This window comes from Leuciscus leuciscus (assembly GCF_965113295.1).
Source record: "Leuciscus leuciscus genome assembly, chromosome: 1".
Classification (NCBI taxonomy): domain Eukaryota; kingdom Metazoa; phylum Chordata; class Actinopteri; order Cypriniformes; family Leuciscidae; genus Leuciscus; species Leuciscus leuciscus.
In genome coordinates, this window is record NC_138725.1 from 22582131 (window position 1) to 22598100 (window position 15970).

Consider the following 15970-nt stretch of genomic DNA (forward strand, 5'->3'; position numbering starts at 1 on the left):
GTTTAGTTGTTGATGAGTCCTCGTCAGTCTGAGTGTGTGTTCACCTGTTCTTTGTCTGAGGGGCTGTTCACACAACAAAAACGTAAAACCTTTTATGCATTTTGGCCTTTCATTTACACGACAATTGTGTTTTGGGGCCTGAAAACGTAAAGTTTTGAAAGCGGGTTTCAAAGTGCAAGATTTTGAAAACGGTCTCCGTGTAAAATAACAAAAACGTGAATCTGTGAAGACGATGAGGTCATGCACATGCGTATAACGTGTTCAGTCTATAATGTTTCATCGCCATCTAGTGGCCTGGCAGCAGAATACAGCGTTTTTAGTTGTTTGCGTGGATCTGTGTGAATGGGGATTGTTTTGACAACAGTGTCGTCTGTACACGGAAAACTCACAGGAAAAAAGTCTCCGTTTTAAGCATATTGTTTTCGTGTGAAAGTACCCTGAGTGTGTTGTGCTATTGTTACTAACTGCCCATTCAAACATCATGTCTGTAGAATAGATTTTCACAAAACATTTATGTGAAATTGCCAGGACATGTTTTACATATATATTACCTGAACATTTGCAGAACCTGATGGATGGCATTTAACAGCTTGATTTTTCCATATTTCCATTGATGTTTAGGAGCAGACAGATGATGAGACTTATACTGAAGTCGCTGCACACAGTAAAAAACGAAGTAAAAAGAACAAGGTGAGCGAACACTTCCTCGATGTTGTCCAGCTTCTCTCAACATATTTAATTGTCCATTGTTCTAGTTGTGGATTTCATCATGTGTTGTTCCTGTTGTGTGGCTCAAGTCAAGTCAATCATCCTGTCATGTTACAATAGGATCTGTCATCATAACTTTAGAAGTGTCTTTATAAGTGATTTTCACAAAACATTTATGTAAAATTGTCAGGACACACGTTTTACACATATATTACCTGAACATTTGCAGAACCTGAGTAAAAATATCATTGATGGATGGCATTTAATAGCTTGATTTTTCCATATTTCTATTGATGTTTAGGAGCAGACAGATGATGGGACTTATACTGAAGTCATCTTCTCTCAACAGGATAGTTTGTATTTTCCTCTTATATGCCGTTCTTCTTGATTTGTGTGATTATATGCAGTTCTTCATGAATTGAGCTCAAACAACATGCTGTAATAATTGTGGGTTGAAAGAACTGTGATGTTCATTCAGGTTCGCTGTGATGATAAAGTGACTTATGTTTCCATCAGAGGAGCAAAGGCTGGAGCTCAGGAGAACTGCAGTCAACTTTATGAATATCAGTCTAATATAACTCAATCCTAATTGTTTCATTCATTGTTAATACTTTCAATGTCTTTTACATGTTAACAAACAAATTGTAATGAATCTTTGTCTTTTGTCCTCTTTGTGTTCTGGCTTTGAGTTCTAGCGCTTTCAGAACTGTTTTAATATGTAGAATAATTTTCAATTATGTGGAACTAGTGTGACTACTTATTTTCAGGAGTATTTTCAGAGCGATGAACTCACTGTTGAGGTTTGGGAACATGTTTCTGCTGAGTGTGAGAACTCTGTTAGTTTAACCACACATGTTATTAGAGAAACACGTGTGGTTAAAGAAGAAAGAAAGAAGAGGAACTGACATCTTAACCCACACAGAACTGATCATCTCTGAACCCAGTTTGGACTGAACCTGGTCAAACAAAATATATTGCAGATCCTTTATATATTCCTTAACCCCCCCCCCCCCCCCCCCCCCCAATATTCAATTATGAATATTGCAATATTCATAAGGTTATTAATTCCATTATGTACAAATACCTGTTTGTATGTACTTATGGGACTAAATAAGAAGTACATTTTAAAATGTTTTATCTTATTCAGCATTCAATAAGAGGTACCAGACTAATACCGTCTTTCGGATGAGACGTTAAACCGAGGTCCTGACTCTCTGTGGTCATTAAAAATCCCAGGATGTCTTTCGAAAGAGTAGGGGTGTAACCCCGGCATCCTGGCCAAATTTGCCCAGTGGCCTCTGTCCATCGTGGCCTCCTAATCATCCTCATTTACTGATTGGCTTCATCACTGTCTCCTCTCCACCAATAAGCTGGTGTGTGGTGGGCGTTCTGGCGCAATATGGCTGCCGTCGCATCATCCAAGTGGATGCTGCACATTGGTGGTGGTTGAGGAGATTCCCCCCTTCCATGTAAAGCGCTTTGAGTGCCGAGAAAAGCGCTATATAAATGTAATGAATTATTATTATTATTAATACTTGTATTTATCCATTAAATAAGTTATTTTAGTTTGACCAGGTTCAGTTCAAACTGGGTTCAGAGATGATCAGTTCTGTGTGGGTTAAGATGTCAGTTCCTCTTCTTTCTTTCTTCTTTAACCACGTGTGTTTCTCTAATAACATGTGTGGTTAAACTAACTGAGTTCTCACACTCAGCAGAAACATGTTGTTTTACAATTTACATGACTTTTCCAGGTCTAGAAAATCCCTCTTTTAAATGTAGGCTATCTTGTATATCCAAGTTTCCATTTTTTTTTTTTTTTTAGCTTATTTTAATGTTAGTTAGTTTTTTCCCCCACATTTTCTAACATTTTGTACTGTTTGTACAACGTCTGTGCTTTTGTAATTTGGAGGCCCAAAGAACCACTGAAACAGACATTGAAATGTAAAATATCTATCGACAGCATCCAAACTGCACAAAATCTTATGTATGAAAACCTATCAGACATACAAATGTATATGAATCATCTAAGGTTCACAGAAAATTTTTAATAATGGAATTAATACATTTATGTTACAGTAAAGCTTTGGCACTTGCAACACCAAGGTCATGGGTTTGATTCCCAGGGAAAGCAAGAACTGATAAGAATGTAAATGTGTGCCTTGAAATGCAATGTAAGTCGCTTTGAATAAAAGTGTCTGCCAAATGCATAAATGTAGACTATATTTTCTAATTGTAACTCCTCCTAACATCCACCAAACTTGGCTCAGACCTTCAGACTGTTCTGACTCGAGCTGCTTTATCTTTTATAACTGATCAGACTTACGTTTTTCCAGAAATGACGATCAAAAACTCTGAAAAGTCCCACAGACTGTCATTGATGGAATGTTCAAATGAGCCAAAACTGATCAAACTCTAAATGACAATAATTCACATTAAAACAGACAGAAGCCCATTAGACTCAATTAAACTGCCATTATATCTAATATTTCAGCTCAGGTTGAACTTCATCAGCCGGCGAAGGAAGTACATTGCTTTTTGCAATAGAGTCTATGTGGAACTCCTCCTTCAGGTCCTGAGAGATGGTGCTGAAAGACTCATGCTGTTCATGATGGTGAGTGGGAATGATGCTGAGGCGTTTCTCCTGAAGTCCACGATCATCTCCACTGTTTTAAGCGTATTGAAGGGTTAGTTCACCCAAAAATGAAAATTAGCCCATGATTTACTCACCCTCAAGTCATCCTAGGTGTGTATGACATTCTTCTTTCAGACGAATACAATCAGAGTTATATTAAAACATGTCCTGGCTCTTCCAAGCTTTATAAACATATTATGCTATTTGTATGCTTTAGTAGAGTAAAAAAGTTACATACAGCACCTTTACACTCAGGTCTGGAAGAATTTGCAGTCCTGTGGCTCCCTCTAGTGCACAACATTAGTGGGTTATGAATCGCATTGATATATATGGCTGATTTTTTTTAATGATTACTTTTTACTGATAATATACCCACATTAAGCTCAAATTCACTAATTCGTGGAACCTTATTTCATGCTTTAACAGTTGAAATATAAACTTGCTATGAACTCTAAACAAACCAGCTTAAAAAAAAAAAAACTTTTTTGTGTGATCATGTTGATGTTTATAGATGTTTGTCTTTTTTGTACATTTATTATTGCAGACAAAATATGTAAAGAACACACAGGCATTTGGTTGTAGATAGTAAAACATTTCTGCAACCTTTATCAAGTTCATGGATGATAGTGCTTGCACGTGTTAATCATTTTGATACTATATTCATCCCATATAGTTCTCACTACAGAAACATGGGATTTGTCTATAATGTATAAAACATTTATTATTATCTAATTAAATCACAGTTAAGACACTTGCGATTGCATTTCCATTAAGTGGAGGGGGCGTGTTCGGCTCGGAATGCATTTTCAATTTGCACATTGAATTTTGCAACATTCATTGCGGGACATTTAATGAAAATGCAATGGCAAGTGTCTCAACTGTGAGTGTAAATGCAATTAAGAAAAATAACATTTAAATGATCATTTTGCTACAGTTTTTACTTGAACAAGTTAAAATATCTAATCATTTTAATTTAGCAACTTATAAAGCGTTAAAAATTTAATGAATTTACATATTAAAACTAGTGTATGAAATGGCAAATGTAAATTATATAATTTAATTGAACCAACATTGCACAAATGTAATGGAAAATGTAAATTTAAATACAGAAATGCATTGGCATTTTACATATTACATTTCAAATTGAAAATTGCTATCTATATGCTACCATAGTACGCATGCCATCAATGTGGGAAGAGTTTCACAAACAAACAATGTCTTGAGCGTCACATGAGAGTTCACACTGGAGAGAAGCCGTTCTCGTGTGATCAGTGCGCGAAGAGTTTCACATACAAAGGTAATCTTAATGTTCACTTGAGGATCCACACTGGAGAGAAGCCATTCATGTGTGATCAATGCGGCAAAACATTTATCTGTGCATCAGTCCTGAAGACACACCTGACAGTTCATATGAAGGAGAAGCCACATTCATGTTCTGTGTGTGGAAAGAGTTGTTCACGTCAACTTTAAAAGTACATCAGAAAATTCACACTGGTGTAAGAGCTGACATGTGCTTTGAGTGTGAGAAGACTTTTACTTTAGCGAACAGTTTAAAATTGCACCAGAGAATTCACACTGGAGAAAAACCTTACAAGTGTTCACACTGTGACAAGAGATTCAGTCACTCATCAAATCTGAAAACACATGAGAGGATCCACAGCGGAGAGAAGCTGCACACGTGTGATCAGTGTGGAACCAGTTTCTATTATAAAACTCCTGAAGCGACACACATGAAGATCCATACAGTGCAGAAACCACATCACCACAGTCTGAGATCACAGTGAGTAGTTCATCTTTATGTGCTGAGAAACAAAAGTCTCTCCTGTGAAAGTTAGTTTCCCAACAGCCATGATGAGCGAGAGGACATTATCTACTAACTCATGTTCACACCAACACGAAAGTTCAGTCCGATTTTCACATGCAATTTGTCTGTTCAGACCAATGCATAAAATAGCAGTAGATGCAAATTCACTCTCTCACTGTAGGTGGCGCTCCTGGAAAAGCAGAAATAAAGCACTATACAACTTTCTGTTTCTGACACCGACTCGTTAAGAAGAAGAATGTCAAACAGTATTTGCATGTTTTCAAACAGCCGTTCAGAATTTTGTCTTTGCTATGGTGATTATTAAGATTGTTATGGTATTAAGAATACAGAGACGAGAGAGACGCTTCCAGATTATTTCTCTGTTAATAAAGTATATTTTGTTTTTTATGTGCATGTTAGGCTCCTCATACAGTGGATGTGATGCAGTTCATCACCAGAATAGTACACGCACCACCTGATTTAACCTTGCCATGCAGGTCGCACCTGTGCTTTGAATTGCATTGTTTTGCAGTAATCGGTTGTTCCACAAGGTAGCAGCACTGGCCCAGGCTGTTGATTCCCAGTATAAAACCAAGCTAAAGGGATGGAACAACAACAGACGCCTGCATTACCCCAGGTCAAGATGGAATTAGTTATGTTATAATAAAAAAGTTAAGTGATGAGGCGTTGGAAATAATTCTGGAATTTTACAATAGGGTATGGATGGATGGGGTGTTACCCCAGGGATGGAAAGAAGCACTAATAATACCCATAAAGAAACCAGGTAAAGATCCTAGCAACCCTTTAAATTATAGACCTATTGCTTTAACATCTCATTTATGTAAATTAATGGAAAAAATGATTACAGATCGACTAAGGTATAATATGGAGAAAAATATTTTTTTCTCTCCATATCAAAGTGGATTTAGACGTGGAAGAGGAACAATGGATTCAATCATTAATTTAGAATCAGATATTAGGAAAGCTTTAATTAATAAAGAAACAGTTGTAGCAGTTTTCTTTGATGTTGAGAAAGCTTATGATATGTTATGGAAAGAAGGTTTGTTGATTAAATTAGATCGGTATGGAATAGGTGGTAGGTTATATAATTGGATTAAAGAGTTTTTAATAGAAAGAAATATTAGAGTAAAGGTTGGGGAATATATATCAAGGAAAGGAAGTATTGATAATGGAACACCACAGGGTAGTGTTATTAGCCCTTTATTATTTATAATTATGATTAATGATGTATTTGCTACTATAGAGAGAAATATTAATAAATCATTGTTCGCAGATGATGGAGCTCTGTGGTTGAGAGGTAGGAATGTCAAGTACATTGTTAATAAAATGCAGTCAGCCTTATTAGATGTTGAGAAATGGTCACATAAATGGGGTTTTAAATTTTCTGTGGAGAAAACCAAATATATTTTCTTTACAAATAAAAGGGCAGATATAGATTTAAAGTTGCAGCTATATGATAAAGAGTTAGAACAAGTTAAAGTGATAAGATTTTTAGGTATGTGGTTTGATAAAAGAGTTACGTGGAGTACACATATAAATAAGATGGAGGAAAAATGTAAAAAAAATTTGAATGTTATGAGATGTATTTCAGGTCGGGAGTGGGGAGCGGATAGATTGTCATTAAAAACAATTTACTCAACAATGATAAGAGCGATATTAGACTATGGATGTATTGCCTATGGTTCAGCAACTAAGACACAATTAGGAAGATTGGAAAAGATTCATTCAAAGGCTTTGAGAATTAGTTGCGGGGCTTTTCCTTCCTCTCCAGTTCCAGCATTGCAGGTTGAGATGGGGGAGTTGCCAATTCATCTAAGAAGGATGCAATTGTTATTGACGTATTGGGCAGGTTTAATAGGACAAAAAGAAAATCATCCGATAAAAGGATTGCTTGAGGCAAGTTGGGAACATGGGAAAAAGCAAGTGAATAGCTTTGGTTGGATCATTGGGGAAGTAGTGCGTGAGATGGAATTAAATGAGTATGAAGTCATCCCAACAGTAATATTACCGGCAACACCTTTATGGATTTTACCTCAACCAGTTATAGACTTAAGTTTACTGGAAAAGAGACAGATGAAAGATCAAGAGATACTAGAGGCAGAGTTGACAAAAGAGTATATCGGGAATAATTATGATCAGTACATACAAGTGTATACAGATGCATCTAAGGATCCAAATGGCCAGGTGGGAATAGCATACATCATCCCAAGATTAAAAGTATCAGGAAAAAAGAGAATTTCAAATCAGGTATCAGTATTTACTGGAGAGTTATTAGCGATTATGATAGCAATGAATAAAGTATATGAAATGGGATTAAATAAAACACTAATATGTACAGATTCGAGTTCAGCATTATTATGTTTGGATGCTCAACAGTCTGAAACTAGACAGGACATAGTCTTGGAGATCCTTCAGTTATTATACATGATACATCAGGAAAAAAATTTAGTTCAGTTCTTGTGGGTTCCAGCGCATACAGGAGTGGTGGGAAATGAGAAAGCAGATCAATTAGCAAAACAGGCAGCAGCAAAAGATGGTATAGATATGCAGATTTTGTATAGTAAATCCGAACTTAAGTCAATAATTAGAAAGAAGATAACAGAGAAATGGCAATATTGCTGGGATAATGAACAAATAGGTAGGCATCTTTACTCTATCGGTAAACAAAAGAAGGAATTCAAGAGGGAGTAGAAAGGTAGATTGTGTTCTTTCAAGATTAAGGTTGGGGCATACGGGACTTAATGCAACATTAAATATAATAGGAAAACATCCAACAGGGTTGTGTGATGGGTGTGGAGTCAGAGAAACAGTAGAACATGTTCTCATTCAGTGCAATAAATATACTGAGGATAGAAGGAAAATAATTGAAGAACTTCAGAAAAATGGTGTACAGCAGTTAACATTAAAAGAACTCTTAAATCCAGTAGGAAGTGATAATTTATTAGTAATATTTCTAAAAAGGACTAAGTTAATTCATAGAATATGAAGTTTAATATTAGTTTTGGGATTGGATTTTTTTTTAGTATTATTATTATTATTATTATTATTATCCCTCGTCCCTAGTCTGGAAGATCCTGGGCTGTAGATGGAGGAGCTGAACACGCAGCAACATCGAAAGGCCAGGTTCTGAATAGTATGGGATGAGGGAAAATACAAGTCTCTGATTCATTGCCCACAGTAGATGGCGGTAATGCTCTATCTGAGAAGCGAGCTGCCAATAAAAACGAAAAAGAAGAAGAAGAAGACGCCTGCATTGACAAGTGATTGTGTGAGGGGGTCAAGAGATAGCCATAACTTTAGTTTAAAAGATTACAAAACATGGTTTCACTTTATTTTAATGGTCCCTTAAACACATTCTGTTGAGTATAAGTAACGTTGCACCTACATGTCTTACTATCTCTCATTAGAGTGTTAGTAGAGTTTTGGTAGAGTATTTGTAGAGTATTAGTAGAGTCAGTAGAATGTCTACACAGCAAAATCTCCAGTGTTGAAATCCTGATGTTAAGGACTCTTAGAGTAAAGAGTTAAATTTCTGGTGTTGAATTTCAAGGGATTAACACTGCTAGTGTAAACCGGACCCTCTGGCTGGTGAAAATATGTAGAGTTACTAAATTTACACAGAGAGAGTGTTATTAGTTACATCCGGGACATTTACGCGCTGGGCGCGACGAAAGGACCTGAAACTTTTTTCACAGACGCCATTTTCTTTGACTCGCGATGCAAGGCATACGAGGAGGGAAAACGCAGATATGAAGTGTTTTATCGCATTTATATATGCATTTTATAAAATTTTATTACATTATATTGTTTTATTACAACATGTATGTGCTGTGAACAGCTAAATCGTTCTCAGAAAGGCATTTTTGTTGACGCGCGATGCGGAGCAGAGGTTGGTTTTAAACAGAGAAACGACGAAAGTAAGTGTTTTATCTCATTTACAATATGTATTTTATAACATATTGATTTATAGAGAAATTTAAATGCTCTGCGTGCTTAAACGAGCCGAAACCTTTCTCAAAGGCGACATCTTTGACTCAATACGGAGCTGACGACGAGAAGGTTTGCTTGTAACGTTAACAGGGAAAACATCGAAAGTAAGTGTTTTTAACCTAATTTACAACATGTATTTCATGGCATTATATTATTTTATTACGATATTTATGTGATGTGCGCCTAAACCTTTCTCACAGACTAACGTTATGCCCAGCATCTTCTTTGACTCGTGACGCAGTGCAGACACGGAGTTTGCTTTTAATGGTGAAAACACAGAGTAAGTGTTTTAACTCATTTACAATATGTATTTTATAATGTTATTTTGTTTTATGACAATATTTGTGATGTGCAAATATAATGTATTTATCCTCAAACTATCTTTTACTTTCGTTTGCCAGCACACCTATCTTAACTGAAACCTTAACTGAAAAACAAATTTTCTTAGAATGTGTAAGTAATTCTTTAAGATTAAATGTTTATGAAAATGTATTTATCAGGTTCAATTTAGGTTGATGTTTGGATATGCTTTCATGTTTAAATTTATTGATTTTGCTATTTGTGTTTGCTAGGAGCATTTCCATGCTGCACCAAGTGGCTAAGGCTAGCCAGGCTTGGTCTTTAAAGGCTGTACAGACTAGAACCTGGTGAGGGTCAGATTTTACGGATAACATATGAGATAATCATGTGCATAAACATTAAAAAAAATTATAGCTTTATTGCTATTTGGTATAACTAGATTTTTTGTGTTTGATAAGTCATTTTGAATTTGTCCAGTCAAATTACTTTACAAAAGTTACTTTTCCTTGTCCTTAAATAAAATTAGTTTTCAAACCAATTGTTTTCATGATATGACAAGTAGATGTTTTCTTGCTTTTTAATTTTAGACTCAACTGACTGGGAAATCTCTGCCCATCACCTGCCCCCAACATCACAAAGCCACAAGAAGGGAACAAAGATTCTTCCGTCAGCTGACTATTTAGTGAGATTTCTTAAGGTGCGTGTCTAAATTTATTCCTAAAGGGTTAGTTCACCTACAAATGGAAATTATGTCATTACTTACCCTCATCTCGTTCCAAACATGTAAGACTTTCTTTCATCTTCACAACACAAATAAGGATATTTTAAATGAAATCTGAGAGCTTCCTGTCCCTCCATTGACAGTCTACGCAAATACCACGTTCAAGCCCCAGAAAGGTGTAAAGGTACATCATCATTAAAGTACTCCATGCGACTCCAGTGGTGTAACATACATTTTATTAAACTACGCGAGTACTGTGTTTGCAGCAACAAAACATTTACCACTTAATTTATAAAATATTAATTTCCAACATGCGTTCATGAGAACATTATGAGTTGTGAATGTTGTTGATGCGAAAGCAGATGTTGTTAAGTGAGCGTGCATCGAAGATTAATAATTTGTAAATAAAGTTGTTGTTTTTTTTGTTGTTTTTTTGTGCAAACAAAGCACTCTTGTTGCTTCATAAAACTTTTTTAGATTAAACCACTTGAGTCACATAGATTACTTATGATTTCCTTTAAGGGCCGAACACACCGGGACGAATATCGGCGCGCGTTATTCGACAGCGTTTTTCAACGCGTTTTTTGTGTTCACACCCAAGCGATTTTCGCTGACGATGAGCCGAGCGAACATGCAAATTCATTCCCTGACATTAGTGACCTGATCCAGCAAAATGAGTCACAGTGACCCAAACTTCAAAATTGAGATTTTGGTATTAATGGAAAGAGGAGACCATAAGCTTTCAACTGATATCCTAGTCATACCTTGAATGGTTGTAAAGATATACACATTTGAATTATGGTCGTCTGCCCTCTTTTTCCAATTGAAAACCTGAGAAAATCGCTTTTAAAGTTTTTTGCCCGTTTTTTGTTGATATCTTTCAAAATCCATTGCATTTAAAGGGATGAACTATTTATTGTACAGCTTAATTTGACCAAAGACATTAATATATGCTATTATGCCAGGCTGAAGCTCAAATTATTTAAAACATTTTATTTGAATAAATAATTTAAAAGGCACTTTTACAAACATTTACTAAAATCAGAAAGATTGAACAGAGGTGCTACAGTTTTGCTTGAGAGAGGGTGTGTGTGTGTGTGTGTGTGTGTGTGTGTGTGTGTGTGTGTGTGTGTGTGTGTGAGTGTGTGTGTGTGTGTGTGTGTGAGTGTGTGTGTGAGAGTGTGAGTGTGAGTGTGTGTGTGTGTGTGTGTACTCGTCTATCTATCTAAGAGGGGACCTTGGTGTCGTTACACACTCACTAACAGGGGACCGTCGAGCCAAGTGGGGACATTTTTCAAGTCCCCTGTTGGTCATGCTTTAAAACATGTTAAAATCAGCTAAAACACGCTCTGGTTAATTTTTTACATTTTTGACCAAGTGGGGACTTACGTGTGTGTGTGTTTAAGTCCATACTCAGCAGCGCTCCTGTAGGCTGGAGCAGGAACTGCAGTGGCCCATTAACACACGTCGTTCACACTTCTCTATTGTCTGAATGGCTGCTGTCCTAGAGAGGCTCTGAGACTGTAGAGCTGCTGTTTATCTGCTTAGTTCAGGAGCTTTCAGTAACACTTTATAATAACTCCACGCTATTAATCATTAGTTAAGCATTAGTAAACAGTTAATTAATTTATAAAGCATTAATATACACTAATAAGCAGTATATAAATGCAGTTATAAATGCTTTATTCCTGTTTTAAAAGCATATCTATAATGTGTTTAATAATTGTATTTTCATACTTTATTAATGATCAATTTATCATTTCTAAATGAAGTATAGCATCATTTACAAAGCAGTTATTTAGGAGTTGTCAGTGGTTCATAAGATCCCTTAGAAAGTGTGAGTAAATGATTCAACTATTTCAATGTACATTCATACATCATACACTTATTATTCAGACATATAGTAATAGTTACTTAGTGTGTTAATAAATGCTTTATTAACATGTATTTCTACTGTAGTTCAGGTAGTTATAAAACATTTAGTAGAGGTCAGTTCACTATTTTTTGTGAGCTCATCTAAAGTGAGGACTAGTTATGCTAGTTATGTAGGAGATTTAAAGGCTGTTCATATTTCTATGTTCTCTATCACTGTGTTGTGTTGTGTGTGTTTCCTTTTTCTGTTTAGAAGATAAATTAGTCTTTAAATCTCCTTTATAAATGCTTTAGGCATAACTAGTCCTCACTTTTGCTCACAAAATAGTGAACTGACCACTACTAAATGCTTTATAACTCCCCGAATCTACTAAATTTACTCTAAGTGATCTTATTAATCACTGACAACTCCTAAATAACTGCTTTGTAAATAATGCTATACTTCATTTAGAAATGATAAATTGATAATTAATAAAGTATGAAAATACAATTATTAAACACATTATAGATATCCTTCTAAATCAATAATACAGCATTTAAAGCTGTATTTATAAACAGCTTATTAATGTCTGCTTTATGAATTATGATTTAACTGTTTACTAATGCTTAACTAATGATTAATAGGATAGTTATTATAAAGGGTTACCATATATATTATATTATATTTTTCATTATATTATATTTTTCATAATATAACTTCAAATATGCATTTTTTTATAAAAAAAAAAAAAAAAACATGCCAAGAGGGGATCTGCAACTAAATGTCATAATTATAATGTAATTATTATTATATTATTAAGATATTAATAATGTGACTGATAGTATTGGCTGCCTATTAATTAAAACATAATTTCTACTCTTAAAAAAAATCAATAGACATGTCCTTATTTTTCTGTTTCCTTTGTTTCTAGGATGTTGATGTACAGAGATATTCAGTGTTTGAAATATTGCTAAATTTAAATGCAACCAAACATATGTCGTTCGTTACCATCCAACAGTGGACCTTTCTTGATCTAATTCAAAACTTTTGAGTTGACTTGCTGCATCTGGTCATTTTGAAGAAACAAAAATGAAATACACAATTTTCTTTTAAGGTCTTTTTTCATAATATAACTTCAAATATGCAAAAAATAATAATATTTTAAACATGCCAAGATGGAATATCATCTCTGAACGATTTCTACCTATACAAGAGGGGACTCGCAATAGCCTGCAATGGAACTGTGTGTGTGTGTGTGTGTGTGTGTGTGTGAACAGTTAAGTCTGTCTTTATTTTGTAACTATAGTTACAAAATAAAGACAGACTTAATTGAATTGAATTGCTTGAGGAAAGACCATTTAAATCTACAACGGGGTAAAAAATACAGACGGTCCGGCAGCAACAGTTCAAAAGCAGAGGCGAGAATATCCTCTTATCATTCATAATATAATTTTTTTACTTTCTATGCTTGGTTATGCAGTCCCTAACAATTTACTTGCCATTGTTATGTGTCATTGCACACACACATACATATCTATATTACTAACAGACCAATGTCGCTCTACACTGGCCGAGAGGGGACTCTCGGAACGATCTCTATCTATACAAGAGGGGACTTGGCTGCAATGGAGCTCTGTGTGTGTGTGTGTGTGTGTGTGTGTGTGTGTGAACAGTGAAGTGAACTGGCAGTGAAGTCTGTCTTCATTATGTAACTATATATATATAGTATATTATATAGTATATTATATATTACGCCTTTTATCATTCATAACATTATTTTTCTTATTTAACGCTTATTTTCTCTCTTCATAGATACTTTCTATGCTTGGTTATGCAGTCCCTTTAGGGTTTATAGGATTAATCAAACAGAAATAGCTCTTTAAGGTAACGATTTCAGGTCACTATAGTGACCTATATTTAGTATAGCGTAAAGCATACTTTATACAGTGAATAATGATTTTATTAATCAAAATGAACTTCGCGTCCCCAGTTGGATGGTAAAGAACGATACGTGTTTGGCTGCTTTGTACATTTCTTGCCATCACAAACACACTGTAAAGATTTTGGAGGTCAATCTCAAAATGTTATGTCGACTTGCTGCACTGAACATTTTTAGTTGGTTCAGTTGAAATATATGAAGTAGGGATGTTCATTTAACATTTTGTTTTCTGACTGAAAGCTGATGGTTGTTAACCAGTCATCATCAGTTAACTGACATGATTTGAAGGTTAGATTAGAATTAAATGGACTTAGAATAGATAGGTGTCTGTGACCAATTCAAAAACCTAAAAAATGTAGATTTACATGTGCAAATAGCAGCATAAACAACAGAACATGAGGATTCACACATCAAGCACCCGCAGTGCTTCTGTGAACACAGTAAACCAGAATAAAAGTGTATATATAACTGTATATATAATAAATAGGCCAACTTAAATGAACAATTAACAAAACTAAAGTGCAATAAAGAATGGACACTTCAGGACATAATTTTCAATTTTCACCTGACAATGCAAGCTTTTGAAAACGAGTTTCAAAGTGCAAGGTTTTGAAAACGATGCCTTTACCATCTGCATGTAAACAACATAAACGTGAATTTGTGAAATTGGTATGTCATTCCAACCCGGTCACACTAAATGTGTCTCTATAGCACACATTGTGTTTATTGTGCAATTTATACGCGAAAAGGAGTTTCTGTGTGCATATGATACGCATGGGTGGGTTTAGGGTAGGTTTAGTAATGGTGTGTAATATGTAATATGTATTATATGTTTGGTTAGGATTAGTGTTGTAGGGTGCATGACATGTGTATTCACCTTATTTTCCACGAGGGTGACGCCATTACGTTCGTTTTGTCATCTTACTTCGGGCTGAGAGGGACCTCAACTTCCGTCTGAAAGGACGCTAGTTTCTAGACGTAATTCTATTGTTCTAACGGTAAAATATGTCAAGTATTGTATGGTCAGTTAGGGGCTGCCATAACAATTGGATTAAGAGGATAGAACAATTTAACCAACAGTGTTACGAACACAATGTAAAGCGATCGGAATGTTGTGGTGTACTTTACGATTTACACCCGGATGTGCCGTGTCAGTTTAGCGGAAGTCGGATGACAAATTGCGGAAGCGCAAAGTATTAAAAGTGGGCGGGGCGGAATAAGGTGAATTACACGCAATAAAGTGCTATCATATGAATGTATTAAATGCATGAATAAGCCTTTCTGCATCTGACAGGGATAAAGAAGTTTGAATTCTGGCAATATTTTTAAGATGGAAAAATGCAGATTTTGAAACCATTTTGATATGGGCATCAAATGACAAATGCGGATCAAAGATAACACCTAGATTTCGCACTTGTGATGCTGGAGACAATAATTCAGAATCAGAAAACAGACTTAGACAGTTATGTTTGTGCAAATCTGTCAGCATACCAAAAAGTAACAGTTCCATTTTTGATTTGTTAAGCTTAAGATAGTTGTCATGCATCCATACCTTTATTTCTTCCAGACATACGGTAAGAGCTGTAATTGCGAGATTTGGATCAGGGAGTGAGCTAACATAGATCTGCATGTCATCAGCATAACAAGGAAAAACCCCGTACCGTACTTTCTAATAATGTCACCAAGCGGCAACATATAGATGCAGAACAAAGTAGGTCCTAGTACTGACCCCTGCGGGACGCCCTGCTGTACTAATGTTGCCTCCGATTTGTTCTTCCCCAAATAAATATACTGCAAAGAGATGCCAGAGGTGCCTAACAAAACACGCATCCTGTCAAGGAGGATGATATGACATATAGTGTCAAAAGCAGCGCTAATGTCTAGCAGAACCAAAATGCTGCAAGCACCCATATCAGCAGAAACATTAGGCGTTTCTCAATAGCAAGTACGCACAGTTTGGACTTGCCAAGTCCAGCTCAGGAGAATGACTCCCGAGGACGCGA

At 35.6% G+C, this 15970-nt stretch overlaps 1 long non-coding RNA gene across 2 annotated transcripts; it reads left to right on the forward strand.

The window, feature by feature from the left end:
* Nucleotides 1-8673: 8673 nt before the first annotated feature.
* Nucleotides 8674-10547, forward strand: LOC309497543. Of its 2 annotated transcripts, XR_014205607.1 has the most exons (4): nucleotides 8674-9082; nucleotides 9186-9259; nucleotides 9356-9435; nucleotides 10043-10547. It is a non-coding gene; the product is annotated as an uncharacterized lncRNA (long non-coding RNA). The 2 variants fall into 2 exon arrangements; XR_014205608.1 differs by having other exon boundaries at nucleotides 8676-9259.
* Nucleotides 10548-15970: the final 5423 nt, after the last annotated feature.